Source organism: Panthera pardus, unplaced genomic scaffold (genome assembly GCF_024362965.1).
Source record: "Panthera pardus isolate Hobbes unplaced genomic scaffold, ASM2436296v1 HiC_scaffold_22, whole genome shotgun sequence".
Lineage (NCBI taxonomy): Eukaryota > Metazoa > Chordata > Mammalia > Carnivora > Felidae > Panthera > Panthera pardus.
In genome coordinates, this window is record NW_026526788.1 from 18,694,139 (window position 1) to 18,713,286 (window position 19,148).

Here is a 19,148-nt window from a genome sequence, read left to right on the forward strand (position 1 = left end):
ATCATTAAATGTGTTCTGGAGGAAGTTACTTAAGTTTTCCACAATCAAGATACATATGTTTTCAGAAATGAAGCACCATGGCACCAGAATGGCTCTCCTTGAGCTTCTGATTAATATGGGATTCCTCCTCACAGGGGGAGGCTTTCTGCTTAACAATTTTAGATTCACTGACTAGATAGCTGACTAGATAGCTGTCTATTCCTGATTTCTGCTACTAATTGCAAAGCAGAAAAGGTAAAGACATTTTGAGGAAACTTATCTCGTGTATGTGTTCTGAAGATGTTAAGATGTATTTTATCTCATCTTGTGGATTATAGTCAAAATGTTGGAAAATCACTAATTTAGATTTGGATTGTTAGAACAGCAACAGATTTTCCTGGCAAAATGCATTATCACAAAAAAACTACGAGTGACAGTTGCCTAACACCATCTTGGTAAAAAAAAAAAAAAAAAAGTCTTAACTAGTATTAGATTAACTAAATCTTCTACTTACATCTAGTGCTATCTTTATAAGTGATACAGTAAAATCTATAGTTCAATTTGATCAGTTAGAATTTGTTACTCTTTTATTAAATGTATGATAACTACAAAAGAATTACGTTATTGCATGGATATTAAAGTCTGATTAGGAAATTGCAACAGATTCTAATGTGATTTGGTATCTGTAAGCCTTCTTGAAACACGAATATTTTCCAGAGGAGGATACAGTTTGACACTGTGCTAAATAGAAAGTAACCCTTCGAGTGGGCTACCTCACCAGAGGCTCACCGACCTGGAGGTCCGTCAGCAGCCATGACTCCAGGTTTAGTAAACATCTCACTAGCTTTTGTTGAAAGGATCTCTCATTTGCTGAGAAATAGAGACACAAATGCAGCACAGCATACAATTGCAAGGCAGAAAACAAAAATTCTCAAGTAAGCTTCTCGAAGTAATGCTAAGAAGGACCAAACTTATTACCTGTTATTGTAGATACTGAGGAAAAAGATCCAGGTTTTAGCCACATCCATAGCTTGGTACATGCAGTATACATATACTGGGAGTGGTTTCTGAGACAGGAGTTTAACAAAGCCCTTAATAGGTCATTACATTGTTCTGTGAAGCCAGTTTCTGTTTTTGTGTGTTTGTTTTCTCTGAAGTAATGGTATACAGAATAATAGGTACAGTGTATGAATTCAACCATTGTCATACTTCATTTCTCATAAATGAGTCCCTCGGTCTGGAAGATGTTATGTCATATCCCTTTTGGTAAATAAGAAAATATGTGAGCCCTTAGAAAGTAGTCAAAGCAGAGGCAGAGAAGTTAAGGAAATCCCAAAATAATGAATGCCTGTTGCCTCCAGGGTGAATGGGTCCGATGTACCTAACTTCTCAGTAAGCGGTTGGTTGTTCTTTCTGAGTTATGACACCATATTGAAGGCTCATCATTGGTAGTTGCTCTTGGCAGATAGAATAACCAGTCATACCATTACCTACATCACTCTTAATGAGAAAGTGCTTAGCTGTTTGGGCAGGCATCATATAACCCTGCCTGCCACCATGCATGCCCCCTGCAGTGACAGGAGTAATCAAGGGGACAGGCTGGCTGACATTATGCCCACCTATTTGTTCACTGAATTCTAGATAGCAGATGCTCTGTGGTGTGTGTGTGTGTGTGTGTGTGTGTGCAGAGACATAAGATCCACACGTTTTGTACTCCCTCCCATAGGTCTATCTATAGTCCACTTCTTTTTTTAATTTAAATTTTAGTTAACATCAGTGCAATAATGGTTTCGGGAGTAGAATTTAAGTGATTGATCCCTCACATATAACACCCAGTGCTCACCCCAACAAGTGCCCTCCTTAATGCCCATCACCCATCTAGCCCATCCCCACCCACCTCACTCCATCAACTCTCAGGTTGTTCTCTTTCGTTAAGGGTCCTTTATGGTTTGTTTCCCTCTCTTTCCCCCCTTCCCCTATGTTCATCTGTTTTGTTTCTTAAATTCCACATATGAGTAAAATCATATGATATCCGTCTTTCTCTGACTTATTTCACTTATTTTATAATACACTCTAGTTCCATCCACGTTGTTGCAAATGGCAAGATTTCATTCTTTTTTTTTATCGCTGAGCAATATTCCATTGTATATATACCACATCTTTATCCATTCACCAGCCGGTGGTATAGTCCACATCTTGACTTACTTCTTATTGATTTTTCAATCTTGCCCGCTGCCACTCATGACTGACATCCATACACCAGTGCGTGATTCCATATGTGTCCTTGCCTCAGACAATATAAAAGGCCAGGTAAACTGCTCACAGAAATGCTCATTGGAAAGATTCATTCCATCTTTTAGGGTGACTTGTGAGAGAGTATGTAGTATACAGCTCACATCAACATTCCAGACAAACCTATTATTATCTAGATCCAAGATATTTTCCACTTCTGTCAATTAGCCATGGACACTTCCCTCTGTGGACCCAGATGTAGATCAGGGAGGGGCATCAGTGCCCAAGAAGCAGGTTAGATGAGAGTCTGGACCACCTGTTCATGGGACGTCCTCGTAATGTCTTACCAGCTCAGACTAATAAAAACTAGACAATTCCTGATACACAAAAGATTGTTATTAGAACTGTCTGTTATGCCCTTAAGTCATAGTGTATCTGATGTTTCCTAGCATTTTACAGGCAGCTATGGTTGAATGTAACATGATCATAACTTCAGAATGCTACTAGGGACCAATAGCTCACCAAGAGAATTATCTTATATATGGCAGGTGATTTCTGCTGCAAATGACATGGCCTTTGTCTGCGTGGTGGAACCTGCAGAAAGCTCCTATACCCACCACTGACACCTGTAACAAGACACTGAACATTCAGATAAGTTTCACGTCTGGAGCACTTACACTGTACTCTGGTCCTGAGGCGGAGCTCACTGTCCTCGGCCCTAGTCAAAACTAATATCTTCGTGCATCATCTCACAGTTTTCAGCCATATACCCAAATACAGTATACTCTCCCAAATCCAAAGAAACTCACTAAGGATGACTCTTCCTTCGCAGAGGCTCAGGGAGCAACAGCTTGCTCTTGACCTTTAAGGGAATGTCCTGAGAACCCTTTGAAACACTGAATCCCTAAATACTTTTTGGATGAGGCAGGACTTTAATGTCTGTAGTATTTTTTCCCCATATTCTGGCATGCATCCAGCCTACATGTGACTGCTTGATCACTACAACCAATCAACTTAATGTTATTAAATAATGAACTACAACAAGATTCTTCACAAATTAAGAAAATAAAGATCTCATCAACCATATGGTGACTGAAATTGTGATAGTTAACATAGCCTGAGACAAGACAGTATACATTTACTGTTCTCCTTCTCATGTAAAAGGGAATTGGACTGATTTTCCCTCATATGGGGGACTGAAAACATTCTACTGACTGGCAAGTATGTATCAAGTGTCATTGTCACTATTTTAGCCAAGGCTCAGGTAGACTTGTCATCCGCAGCTATAGCTGTGATTGCGGACGAGGTTAGGGTGATGTGAGGCAGTGCAGCAGAAGTATCTTATACAGAAGAGAAAGCTGATTGTTATTAACATGATGTCAATTTCGAGTTTGGTGTTAGTTTGAAATTCTTCTAAAACTGTGAAAGCAAATAGAATATCCCCCCTTGTTGTTTACATGGTAAAACAAATGACAGCTGAATGCCAAGTTCAATGCAATGTATTAATATAGTGATTTTACAATATTTGTACAGTTTCTTGAAACTTAATGTGTTATCACTGTGCTGGATGGCATACATAGTGGTAAAATTAGTGCTCAGAGAAGTCAACTTACTTGCCAAAGTCACACAGTCGTTACTTGGAAAGGTCTAAGATTCAAATCTGGCTGACTGGAGAACTACTACACTTTCCTTTACAGAGACTTACTTCCAAGTTTATTGCATAGTTTCAGAAACTTTTACTTTCCAACATTTGTTTTATACCAATTGCTATTTTCACAGAATATTGGAGGGGAAAAAGGAACAAACATGGCAGAGCAACATAAAATTGCAGGATCTCTCTTGTCTAATATCTAAAAAAAAAAAAAAACAACACAAATATTAGTTAAATCAGTTAGAGATTTACCGGCACCAACCTACTTCTAATGACAAGAATTTGGAAAGTAGAAACCAAGGAATAAAACAGATTCTAGATCTGTGATGGGCATGGCTCTAAACCACAACGCTAGGAATCCTCTCTGTCTGTTTCACTTGCTCTCAAACATTATCCTCACAGATGCCCATTTGGACCATTGAGAGGCAAAGTTAAGTGCAGGTCTGTAATGTTCTCCTTTGTCTCTTCTGACCCGTGTGTAGTCCATAGGTTTTTGCTGACAGGCGGGTGAAGTGGGGAGGGGGGCTGGTGAACATCTAGGGGTGGACGGCACTAGGGGATGTACTCATGAGAATGGGTTTTCCTCATTTCTCATTACTCAGAGTAAAACAAAATCATATTATGATTCTTCTGACCCTTTATTCATCACATACCCCAAACCACGGACTTCTCATCCCCTATGACTGTTCCTCATGTCAGAAGGAATCTTTTCCCCTGTTCTTAGACTCACGTAAGTTGGTCTAGACCCACTGTGGACTCTAGCACTGTTGGTTCAGAGCATCAGCATAACTCTGTAACAACAGAAAAATTAACAAACCAAGTCAGCAACTGTGGCAACCCTTAGAATTTAAGATTATATATCATTCAGATACGTAGGCCAAACCAAAGTACCATTATAAAGGATGAATCCCATTTTTAAAAAGGCATAGAAAGAAAACGACTTTTAAAGGTTCTTTTTTACATTTCCCTGTGCTTCCCTTTCTGGTTTCAATAGATATACTTAGTCTCTTGATATTCTATTATCCTTTATTTCTTAATCTTTTAAAATAAGGTGACCTCAGTCTTGCAGGTGGTAAAAATGGAAATCATTGAATAAACATTATGCCACAGATGAGAATTGCTCTTATAAAGTTAAAAATTGTTCTTCTTTATGTGTCTTTTCTAAAGTGCATGCATTTCAATTCCCTGTTTGCCCTTTCTTCTATTTTAATATAATTGAGTGGGAAACGATGTTCCCTAGAATATGTTCTTTATGGAAGAAGTTAGATAGCATATACTCAGTAGAGGAAAGAAAATTCTTCCTGAAACCCTTTACCCAGCATTGAGCTATACATTGTACGTTACAACTTCTCATCTGTTTTGCACTGCAGAATCCTGCACACTAAATTCTTTCTGCTACTTCTGCGAGATTTCTGCTGTTGTTGTTCAAGAGAAGGGCACAATTTATTTTAACATTGTTTCTGTATTCATCAAAGAAGACTGTCTCCTTGGATTTTTTTTTCCTGAAGCTATCTCTTTACTTATGGTTACTAAATTAAATTCCTATTAGTTATATGTTGTACCACCTCACAACATTTTCCTTTCTTTTTTAAAGTTCATTTATTATTTTGAGAGAGAGTGTGCACAAGTGCACACATGAGCAACTGGGGGAGGGGCAGAGTCTCCTTGCTGAAATCAAGAGTCTCATGCTCACCTGACAGAGTCACCCAGGTGCCTCAACTCCACATTTTCTATATCACTTAACTAACTTACAGATTTGTATCTTTTATGAAAATTAAATAAAATATTTTTTACATTTATACTTATTATAATTGATTCTTTAATACAAATACACTTTTTCCCTCATAGTAGAATATCTTTGGGCAGTTGTGCAAAATCTCCCAATGCCCTACTCATGGAAGGAGTGTGTGTGTGTGTGTGTGTGTGTGTGTGTGTGTGTGTGTGTGTGTGTGTGTTGGGGGGGAGTATTTCCAGCATTTGGACTTCATGCTGGGGTCTCAGTTCTAGATTATTGCCTTGTGTATCCCTAAAACCATGTATATCTTCTTTCTTTTGGTGTATTTCAAACACTCCAAATTTCATATAAAGCCCCCTGAGCTATCATAATATCAGAATTTAATCTAATTACTTTGAATTTAAATTCTAAATGCATTTCTACCATCATTTAAGGGTGTGGGTGTGTGAGTGTGTGTGCGCATGTGCACATATGTGTAATTTTGCTCTAACGCAGCTCTGTGTTTGAAAGGTAAATTTGTTGAATTTTATTTATCATTCTAGTTAGGAGTAGAAACCTTCCTTATGCCAATTTCCAGGCTATCGTGTTGTTGAAAGATCACAATTTCAATGTTTAATGTTCAATATCAGTTCTCTGGCTTAAAAGTATCTACACTTGTCCCAAATAGAAAATTAGACATTCTAAAGGAATTATCTTGCACATATATCATTAGTTATTATCACTTCAATAGGTAAATACTAAATGAATTAATGAATGAATGAACTCTCCCTATTGAAAATAAGGAAAGAAACTCCCCATATGTCCCTTTAACAGCATTGCTTTAGATTTAGAATTACAATTGTAATTCTTTTTCTGAATCTTTAACATATATATGAATCCTTTAAAAGCTAAAGAAGCCTCTTCCTCAAGGACCTGGGAACCATCTGTTTGATATGTGCCCTATCTCCCAGTTTCTGTGGGATTATAGACCCCGGGCTTCTGCAGTGTCTTGCTCCAAAACTATTCCCTGTCATGAAGACATGAAAAGTTTATTTTTCCGTTGGATAAAACCAATTAGCCAGCATAGAAGGTCACCTCAAATGCTAGATGAGTTTAGGATGAACTGTGTGGGATGAATGTTGTCTAGTCCTCTTTCTTACTTGCAGATTAGTCAATGTTTATCTGAAGAAGGTGTATGCCATGAGGTGCACATACTTAGCTAGAAGGGTGAGATATCTTTTTGTCTTATCTCTTTATGAGACTGCTGTGTTATGCATCACAGTCTGATTTAATTTTCATTCAATAATAAAATCATTTTCTTTCTCTTAATCCCTGGTGAAGAGATTGTCTGCTTTGGCAGGAAATTTTGTTTTTAATTATATTTCTTCAACACACTTTAGCCTTAATTAATTAAAAATAGTAATTACAATCCCTTTAGAAAATAGTGGCGCAAATCATACAGCATAAGATATTGCACGCACATATCATGATGAGGGAGAATGAACACATATTGATTCAGATTAGGGAGTCCAGCTGCAGAGAAAAGAAAAGATTTTTCTAGGACATTTTAATGGGTAACATGAGAGCAAAAAGAAGATACTTTGAGAGTTTGATACAGAAATAGGGAGGAGGAAGATGACCATGGAATTAATATACCAAGAAAATTATCACAAAAGCTAAAAATAAAATACATTTTAATTTCATCTAAGTTGATTTGATAGGAAATGATAAATATGAATAAGAGAACATAATGATTCAAAATGAGATACTAGTATTATGTTATTAAATGTATATATATAATAAAGGACAACAGAATATGTCACTCCAAAATATGCCTCTTTGTCAGACTGATCTTTGTGAGACACAGATACTTGAGAAACAGCAAATGCTTTCTCTTAACTTCCTCACCCATCTAAAAGACCCCCCAAAGGAACTCAATTGTCATAGATCCCTTCCCAGGGAATTTTGCCACCAAGGAGGGCTGACTTTTATCATGGGGGAGGACACCTGGAGAAGACACCATACCCAGATGGACTGTGTCACAAATGACCCAACCTCCCATCTCTTCTTCTAAGAACCCATTCATCTTTCCTAAGGGGAAAAAACAAAACAAAACAAAATATTTAATCTCCCTACGAGGCCTACATCTCCCTCCCTTTCTCTTATTAAGATGGTATTTAATCCTGAATTCTAAAGCCACCTCTTTGCATTACTTATCTTTCCGGGGTGTGTATCTCTCATACATACATGAAGTATACATGTTAATAAACTTCTCCTTGTTTTTCTTTTGTTAATCTATCTTTTGTTACAGGGGTCTCAGCCAAGAACTCAGAAGGATAGAGGAAAATTTCTTCCCTAAAATACATAAATAGTTATACATTATAATTTTATATCTATGAAAAGCCTTCTAAACTTCAAATACAAATCATGTTGTATGAGTGTCTGAAAATGTTTTCAGTTTCATGCTAAGTTGCTCTGATCAGTGAGTTAAAGAGAAATAATTAACATGGTTGACTTTCCGAATCAAGATTATAAGACCACATTGCATTTATATGTTTCTGGTCATAATCAAGAGATAGACCAAAGTCACAGTAGGTAGGAGTCCAGCCAATTTAAAAAGTGTTCTAGACAAAAATTGAACTGTATAAACACCACTTCTGGACTTCAGGTTGCAGGGCCACTCCCACATACTAAGAACAGTATGAGATAAGGAATAGGTGGGTCCATTTAATTAGCAGCTCATCAACTTGTGGTCTAGTTAGCTCCAGTCTGACTAACGATCTAGACAGGAATCTGAGGGGAATTTGTGAGGTAGACCAAGGATAGGATCACAGTGGATGGACCCAATAGTTTGAAAAAGACATTATCACACTGAGTCTCTCTGCATTATGAGAACTTTTTGGGTGCAATGCAATGTATTATTTCTTTCACTTATTTGAACATAGTCATTTCAAATTAACCAAGTTGTTTTTGTATTCATGTGGCCCCACTTTGCCTGTCAACACTGTTAAAAGAAAAGAAACCTGAACTGAGAAAACAGAAATTACTCTCTTGGTAGCTTGTGTGCATTATTTGGGGACCTCAGCAAGCATGAGCATACACTCAGCTGTAATAAAAGGGTGATATATCTTTCTGTCTCATCTCTTTATAAGACTGCCTGTGGTATGCATCACTTCTGGTTTAATGTGAGTGTTCTTGATGATTAGAATGTTCTTTCAGATCCATCATTCTTTCAAAGAGGGCCAAACCCTTCTCAAGGAAAGACAAGGAATAAAACAGGAAGTCAATAAGCTAGAATTATAGTGGGAAGAAGAGGAAAAGAAATCTAGCATGAGTTTAGGAAAATCGGAGAATTCTATTCCAGACCATCAGGATTCTGTAAGCCTTCTTTAGAAAATCAAGGTGGGGCGCCTGGGTGGCCCAGTCGGTTAAGCTTCCAACTTCAGCCAGGTCACGATCTCGTGGTCCCTGAGTTCGAGCCCCGCGTCAGGCTCTGGGCTGATGGCTCGGAGCCTGGAGCCTGTTTCCGATTCTGTGTCTCCCTCTTTCTCTGCCCCTCCCCCGTTCATGCTCTGTCTCTCTCTGTCCCAAAAATAAATTTAAAAAAAAAACGTTGAAAAAAAAAATTAAAAAAAAAAAAAATTAAAAAAAAAAAAGAAAATCAAGGGTAATGTCTAGGCAACACTTTAATGAAAGGAATCCCTGAAGCATTTATAGAATCCTGTACCTTCCAACTGAACTCTGATTTTAGGCCTTTATACATTGGCACATGTATTGATCTCTTCCCCATTGTCCATGAAATGCTCTGATTTTCTTAAGAGCACTACTAAATTGTGAATCACAAAGAACCCTGTGGTTTACATAGTTGGGGAGTTACTATTTTTCTCATTACCTCAGAACTCAAAGTGAGTCAGTAACAATAGTAAAAAGGAGAGAGGCTAGTGACTTCTCTTCCTGGAGTTCTGTCCTTTAAACAGTGTCATAATTGAAGTATTAGCCATGTTCAAGATAGAATAATTTAAATATGGCTGTTCTCTGTCATCTCTTTAAAGAGATACATTGTAAAGACAAAGAAGGCTCTAAACAGCTTATTTATGCATTTGAAGCTTTAATTTTACTTAAAATAATCTATTGTATATATTTTTCATTCTGAATGATTTGAATTTCTGCCATAAAGTAGGAATATTTTATAGCATTTTTTAGCTCCTCATGACTATTTCTTAGTCCCTTGATCTCTGTAGCAATAGATTCTCTGCTGTCCTCTATGCTTTTTTCAAGCCCAGAGTTTAATTTATGACTATTATTCTAAATTCTTGTTCCGTTATATTGCTTAAATCGTTTTTGATCAATTTGTTAGCTGTCGCTACTTCCTGGAGTTTCTTTTGAGGAGAGTTCTTCTGTTTCATAATTTTGGGTAGTCCCTGCAGTAGCTCCAAACTGCAGAGAACTGCTAGGAATTTACCCGAGAGATACAGGAGTGCTGATGCATAGGGGCACTTGTACCCCAATGTTTATAGCAGCACTTTCAATAATAGCCAAATTATGGAAAGAGCCTAAATGCCCATCAACTGATGAATGGATAAAGAAATTGTGGTTTATACACACAATGGCATACTACTTGGCAATGAGAAAGAATGAAATATGGCCTTTTGTAGCAACGTGGATGGAACTGGAGAGTGTCATGCTAAGTGAAATAAGTCATACAGAGAAAGACAGATACCATATGTTTTCACTCTTATGTGGATCCTGAGAAACTTAACAGAAGACCATGGTGGAGGGGAAGGAAAAAACAAAGTTAGAGAGGGAGGGAGTCAAACCATAAGAGACTCTTAAAATCTGAGAACAAACTGAGGGTTGATGGGGGGTGGGAGGAAGGGGAAAGTGGGTGATGGGCATTGAGGAGGGCACCTGTTGGGATGAGCACTGGGTGTTGTATGGAAACCAATTTGACAATAAATTTCATATTAAAAAAATAAAACAAAATAACATACTGAGAAACAAACAAAAATAAAGTAGTAATATTTTAAATAAAGTCACAATTTTAGATGTAAATAGGATTTTAAAGAATTTGATAAGTGAAATCATTTATATAGTAAAGTTTTATATCACTTTGTGGTGTGTAAAACATTTTTTTAAGAAATCTTGATTGATTTGAAACTTGAACATAATGAACTGAGACCTTTTTCTGTAAAAGTACAGAAAATAAATATTTTGTAAATATTTTTGGCTGTGTGAGCTGGCCATAGTATCCTGATGCTACAATTAGTTAACTTTGCCCTTTTGCATGAAAGAAGTTATAGACAATATGTAAATAAATACTTGTGGCTGTGTTGCAATAAAACTTTATTTACAAAACACAGGCAGCTGGTTAGTTGGGCCTGTGGACAGTAAGTCTATATGAACCCTGCTAAAAAGATATGTGTAAAGTTTATTACCTAGTTATAAAATCTTTAAAATAGATTAAAATTATAGAAAAATAAAGTGGAAAATATATATTATTCAGAACCCTTTTATGGAAACATAATGATTGTTTAAATTAATATATTTCCCAGATTATTTTGTGCTCATGTGTAAAATGAGAAAAAGGAATCATATTAAATATACATTTTTTATCCTATTTTTATCTTAACATTACCACTGTATGTCCATAAAATAGTTTTGAAAACCTCATGCTACTTGCAAAAAAGTATTAAAATTTAATGGCCCTAAACTATTTTCTATAATCATCTTCTATTGTTGAAATTTTATTATATTTCCCAAGTGTCTGCCATGCTGCAATTGTCACCTGTTTTACAAAGAATTTGATCAGTTTTTAAAAATTAGGTTATATTTTTGAAGTACCAACACTCTAACAAAGTGCATGATTTTTTTCTAATCTGGATATGCAATGCCAAATTCGTTTTTAAAAGGTATGGGACTAAAGGAGACATCCAGTTGGCTAACAGACACATGAAAAGATGCTACACATCCCTCATCATCAGGGAAATACAAATCAAAACCACAATGAGGTATCATCTCACACCTGTCAGAATGATTAGAATTAACAACTCAGGAAACAACAGGTATCGTGAAGATGTGGAGAAAGGGGAAGGAAGCCTTGTGCACTGTTGGTGGGAATGAAAACTGGTGCAGCCACTCTGGAAAGGAGTACGGAGGTTCCTCAAAAAGTTAATATGACTACCTCATGATCCAGCAATTGGACTACTAGGTATTTACCCAAAGAATACAAAAACGCTGATTCAAAGGGGCACACGCACCCCGATGTTTATAGCAGCACTATCAACAATAGCCAAAATATGGAAAGAGCCCAAATGTCCATCAACTGATGAATGGATAAAGAAGATGTGGTACGTATATAACATAGAATATTAGCGATTAAAAAGAATGGGTTCTTGCTATTTGCAACAATGTGGATGGAACTAGAATGTATCATGCTAATTGAAATAAGTCAGAGAAAGACAAATATAACATGATTAACTCATATGTGAAATTTAAGAAACACAACAGATGAACATAGGGGGAGGGATGGAGAAATAAGATAAAAACAGAGAGGGAAGCACAGCATTCAAGCCTTTTAAATACAGAGAACAAACTGGGGGTTGATGGAGGGATGGGTGGGGGATGGGACAGATGGGGAATGGGTACTAAGGAGGGCACTTGTTGGGATGAGCACAGGATGTTGTATGTAAGTGATGAATCACTGAGTGCTACTCTTGAAACCATTACTACACTATATGTTAACTACTTGAATAAAATAAAAAGTATAGGACAATTCCTGTTTCATCACATACACATCAATAGCAGTGGTAAAATAAGTTTTTCAAATTTTTTCTAAATTAGAGACAGAGGAGTGAAAGAGAGCACTCTAAAATATTATTTCCAATTTCTGAGTCACACACACACACACACATACACACACACACGCACCAATTTCTATTTACAACATCACACAAGGACTTTGTTCTTCTAATGATAAGGGTTATAATAACTACAACTCTGCTCATTTATTTACAAAAAGCATGAGAAGTTTCTGAAATTAACCAATCTCACAGAAATACAAAACCACAAGATTTACAGAGGGCATCAAAAATTAATAAACTATGTGAAATTTTGACAGGGATCTCAGCAGGCATTCCAGAAAGACCTGTTGTGCAAGGATTTTAGCAATAAGTAAAGCTATATGAAACATTCACACTTTACAGTATAGCAAACTAATGGACAATTCTTTCCCAATACTGAGGGGATGTAAAGAAAGTCCAAAGCTACACTTTTGGGAGGTAAAACTTGATGATCAAATGTACTGAAATGTACTGCAGAGTCAGCAAAAATTGGAAATAATGGCAAATGAAATAGTACATATGCACGAATACATACTATGCACGAATATATTTATGTAGAAATCCTAATAAACCCAAACTAGAAAAGTACCTTGACTCAGTAGTAGGCTCTAAATTAGATAATATATTCATATCCTAGTCTAACCGACCCAAATCTGATGCTACTTCTATAAAAGTGAGTTTCCTGAATAGAAACCTCTGAACCTTGGACTTCAGTATTGCCTTTAGAACTTCAGATATGTGTACTAGAAGAATTGGTTAAGTTTCTTGTCCCCACTGCCCCTCCAATTCTCAACACTTGAAGGAATTATTACTACTATTATTGTTAAAATTAATTATTACACTTAAGCCTACATGAAATACACTATTTTGCGTATCCCAGTAAGGTAGAGTATAATATTTTGTGACATTATTTTTATTTTTTTAATTTTTAATTTTGATGATATTCAAGTAAAAATATCTCTATGTGTAGTACTTTGCATATGCATGTGTCTGTCTAGATTCAATAATACTTTTTTATCTATCTAGGCAGCTATACATATAGCGTTATACTATTTGTTTCTCTTTTTCTTAGTGAGCAGTATAAGTTGTAGAAAAAACATTAATATTTACCCCAAACTAATTTAGCTTTCATACATAAAAATCAGAACTGTCTCTTATGTATGTAATCTCACTCCATTATTTCTTCCAAGACAATTAATAATAATTCTCCAGTATAAGACATCTGGTATATATCCAAGTTTCAAATAAACTTTTACCTTGCAAAATACATTAAAAAGGATTCAACATGGATCATAAACTTAAACATAAAAGCTGAAATTATACAATTCAAGAAAAAAATCTTAGTGCCCTCAGGGCAAGCAAAGATTTCTTAAGACCATAGAAATTAAAATTATAAATTGGGCTTCATCACAATTAAAAAACATTCAGGTCTCTGAAAAGCACAATGAAGAAAATGAAGGGCATGATATAGCCTGGGAGGAAATATTTGCAGATCTATATCTTCCAGAAGACATGCATCTACACAGAATACAGAAGGAATAATTACGCCTCAATAATAAAGGCAGACAACCACTTTTTTGTAAATGGACAAAAGTTTTAGAAAATACTTCATGAAAGAGGATATTCAAATGGTCCTTAAACATGGAAAAAATCTTCAACATCATATTCGTCAGGGAAATGCAAATTAAAATCTGGATGAGATATCACTATAAAATACTAAAATTTAAGGGGCACCTGGCTGGCTCAGATGGTACAGCTTGTGACTCTTGATCAGGGTTGTGAATTCAAGCCTCGCGTGGGGTGTGGAGCTTACTAATAAATAAATAAATAAATAAATAAATAACGTACTAAAATTTAAGACTACATAATTTGCAATGTCTATATAGTCGAATATTATTCAGCAATAAAAAGAGTGAACTACCGATACATTCAATAGCATTAAAAAAGTAAAAGATGCTAGGAATGAAAGAAAACATCTCTACTATTCCATTTATTTGAAATTCTAGAAATCAAAGACCTTATCTATAGTGAGAGAAAACAATCCAATAGTTGTGTAGGGTCTGGATCTGGGAGCAGAGATTGACATCAAAGGGTTAGAGGGAAACTTTTTAAAGCGATGGACTTTATATCTTGTTTGTGGCAGACCTAAGAAGAATATGTGCATTTGCCAAGGTCAATTGCACAATATAGTTAGGAAAACCATAGTGCAATAAAGTTTATTAGAAGTATAAGATCAGTGAAATAAAGGAAAATATTTTACTTAACTGAGACATATAGAGGTTTTATGATGCTAGCAGATTATGATACTGATTTGGTTTACAGGGAAGTGAAGAGCAACAGGAGACATTATGATGGGGAAGGCATTCAGCTTTAATTAGGGGGGATGGGGCACCTTCCGTGACAGAAGTGTGGGGGCAATTGTTCCATGTTTTTAGGAAGATAAGGAAAAGAAGTCTCCAGTGGATTGTAATAGACAATGCTTCCCCCTCATCTGATCATAAATCATGTAACTTATTTATAAACAATCTATCTTTTTTCTTGTTCATTGTGTTTATTAATAAGACTTGGTACTCATAATTCAAAATCATTAAAATGTCTCATACTTCCATACTCCCTGGAATGAGCTTTTAATGCCCTGATATGCATTAAATAGTTGATAGCTGATTCATTGTACATCTCGTAATAAATTTCAAGGAACATGTTTAGTTTTCTTTCTTCTATATAGATCCTAAACAATACCTACCTATTAATGTATCCAGGCTTTAGCTAATAACAGACCTGATATTGCTTTATCTCTTCTTTCAAATGCTGTCACTTCACCTTGAAAGTATAAATTACTATTGCTGGCTAAGCATGATTCATTTAAGGTACTTGGGCTCAGATGTACATTTGTTTAAATATCTCTTAGATTATTAACATATATAGATGGTGGAGGATCTCATGATTGTGCAATGACACTATTTGTTTACATATGTAGCATGGGGGAATAAGTTTGTACTATTTGCTGTTAGATCTAGATGAATTAGAAGACTGTACAATTATCCTTATTAATGTGTGTCATGTCATAAAATAGATAAGACGATTAGTTTATATTGCGTAGTAGCAACTATATTCAACATTCTCTCTCTCTCTTTCTATCTATCTCTGTTGTAACTCTCATTTTCCTATTTTGCCATTCATGTTTTTCTGTTTGTCCAAAAAGAATCATAAACTTCATGTGGTGAATTTTTGTAAATTTTGGACTTCATTAATTTTTACAATCAGCTTGTTATATCTACCCTAACAATCTCTTAGATGTTTCTTCTATTTGTCTTCAAATGTTGAAGAAGGAAACTATGGGCCAATCCCCAGCATGGTGGTTGCCTGGCCTCCAGGCTGCCTGCTCTGGAGGCTGTGGCCTCACAGCTCCTGGTTGTCCTGTCGTTCATCAGTGACCACAGGACCTTGGGGAGCTGCTGCCATCACTGCCATGATGGCAAAGAGATTTGTAAGTGCAAGGACCTCAAAGTGGGGGAATATGATTTAAAGGTTCAAAAAGAAGTGATGCTACATGAGAACCAGTTAACTTTCCTTAATACATAACACATGTTCCTTGTTTTCCAACACCCAACATAACTGTAAGGGCTTTGGTGGCAATGAAACACATTTTACTGGAAATGGAGTTGGTTTTCTCAAGCCCATATCTTGGGGAAATGCAGACGGCTATTTGTATCAAGTGGTAGTTGCACTGTCTCTTTTCCTTGGATGGTTGGGAGCAGATTGATTTTACCTTGGATACCCTGTCTTGTTAAAGTTTGCACTGTAGAGTTTTGAGAGCCTAATTGATTTCCATTCTTACAATGCAGGATTTGGGCCTCCTCTATTTTAATACAGCACTATCAGTATGTGGATTTCCAGATTTTCCATTTTCCTTCTTCACATACCATTTAATGGACTCTCCATATAATTTTTTGTTAGTGGTGGTGGTTTTGTTTTGCTGTTTTGTTATGCTTTTTTGCATATTATTCTGAGATTTATTTGACAGGACTTTTTAAAAAGCTATGTAACAGTCTTTATTAGGATACCATCTCTAAGAGACAGATAGTTTATTACCCTGATATTCTTTAATATCTTTTCCAAAGGCAAGTTGCCACTTGTCATCTTCACTTATGAAAAATAAAAGTAAGTTTTATTGACAGAGGAAGAAGGAGGAGGAGGAGAGGGAGAGGAAGAGGAAGAGGAAGAGGAAGGAGGGGAGGAAGAAGAAGGAGAGAAAGAGAGGAAGAGCAAGAGGAAGAGGAGGAGGAGGAGAGTAAGGAGAAGAAGAGGAGGAGGAAGGAGATAACTATCTGGCATTTTATGGAGCTAGAAACTGAAAATCCTTTTGCAGCCCTCAAAATATTCATTTATCCTTCCTCTATTAAAATCACATCCTAATGATACTTGGGTATCAACACTGAGTTTTCCATGACTTCATGGGAAGAAGATACCTGGCAACTCTGTTTCTCTGCCCTGTGAGTTTGTTCCCTTGGCTGGCTTAATCCATAATCCTGTCATAACTGTAACCACAGGTAGAATAGCCTCAGTGAGCTTTGTGCCTTATTGAACCTGAGAGTGTTTGAGAACCCTGAACCTGCAGGTGATGCCACAAGTGAGGGCACCCTTGTGTACTGTGCTTCCTCTAACTGCTGCAATCCCCCATAATATGGTGCTCAACTCTCTCTGCTCTGCTCCATGCTCATGGCTACTTGCCCCCATCATTATTAATGCACTGTTATAACAAATGTGCACCAATTTTCTTCCCCGGGCAATCAGTTATCTCCTTTAAACTGCTGTTCTAGGGGCACCTGGGTGGCTCAGTCGGTTGAGTGTCTTACTTTGGCTCAAATCATGATCTCGCGGCTCATGAGTTCGAGCCCCGCATCGGGCTCTGTGTTGACAGCTCAGAGCCTGGAGCCTGCTTCATATTCTGGGTCTCCCCCCCTCTCTCTGCTCTCTCCCACTCATGCTGTCTCTCTCTGTCTCTCAAAAATAAATAAACATTAAATTACTGTTCTAAAATACAAATCTCTTCACATAGGCTTTGTCAACAATAGATTGCTCCTTAACATAGCATTTAATAAATACCCTTGCAATATGGCTCCTTCAGCTTTATATCCCCCACATGCTGCTCTCAGACAACCCCATGATGTGGTCATTTAGATTTTATCATGGTTTTCTATATAACCCATGAACTTTCTTGCCTTTGATTTTTTTGGTGTAAGCATTGTTTATTCACTTGTCTACTCATCTCTCAAGGCTTTGGTAAAATATAACTCTGTGGTGCCTTCCTTTGTGGTCCTAACAGAATTAATTTGTCTTTGTTTTATATATTTTTAGTATAGCTTATATTTATCATAGAAAATTCCATGTTTCTCTCTTATAACACTGTAAATACATGCCAGCCAGGAGATATATTTTGGGGTAGGTAGGGAGGAAAGTCTTCCAGAGACTAAGAGTTTGATGACTTTGGACTAGCTTCATTTAAAGAACTCTTACTTACAAATGCTAATGTCACCTATATATGCCCTGAGATGAGAATGCTAACTGTACAGTGAAGGCTCAGGTTTTAGAATTAGAGCAGGAAAATCTGGGTGTTTGAAGAAGGGGAAATAAGAATTACTTAAAGTAGACTTAATAATATGAGTTTGATTTTTTAACAAGTGTTTACTATGTAACAGGCACTGCATTAAGCTTTTTTTATGCCTTACAACAATGACGACATGCAGAAAAGCAGAACAGTGGTGAAAGAGTAAGTAAGCACTTATCTATTTCAAACTCAAAATCATCAGGCCAGAAACTATGTCCATTGTTTCATCTGCCTTCTTTGAGCTTTCATTTTATGTTGGCCATAAAAACTAAGAGTGCAAAATTAACATGGAACGTGCAAGAATATTCATATGTATATATATATATACACATACATATATATACATATATATATATACATATATATACATATATAGATATATATATACATATATACCTATATATGTATATATACATGTATACATATATATATGTATACACACACACACACACACACATATACTATAATGGGGGTAATATAATGTAACATGAAGAAGCACAGAAGACAAATTAGCCTTTTCTAAGGATACTGGAAATATTCCATGGGGGTGTAGTATGTGAACTAGGACCCTAAGGAAGAGTATTACTTCCCCACATGATATAGAGATTCTGGTCAGAAGGTAAAAGAAACGCAGAACTATGTGGGGTTCATGTAACTGTTTAACATGAAAGATTTTTCCACCTTTATATCTTAAATATGCTTTTGCTAAATTTATTAGACACAGCAGCTTCACCAAGACTTTGGATTTCTTTAGAAAAGATAATAGATTTCTCAGCATATGGCATATGAACCTGCAGCAAACACTAGCTGTGTATTCCAGTTGGTGCCTTAAAAATCGTAATCCTATAAGAATAAAAAATTTAACACAAATTTATGTACATATTTCAAGTTTTTAGAATTTTTCCCTCATTTGGTCATCATTTCATCAGTTATAGAAATAGGGTGTCTTTCAACTAGTTGATTATATGTCATCTAAAAATTAGCATGACCAATAAAAGGCATATTTATTGCTGAGGACTGACTGATAACCATGTGTCATTAGGGGGTTCCCTTTCTTTAATTACTCAATTTGAATAAAGTAGGCACTAGTATAAATGTTTTTCCTTGTGCTTTCCCCATGGATAT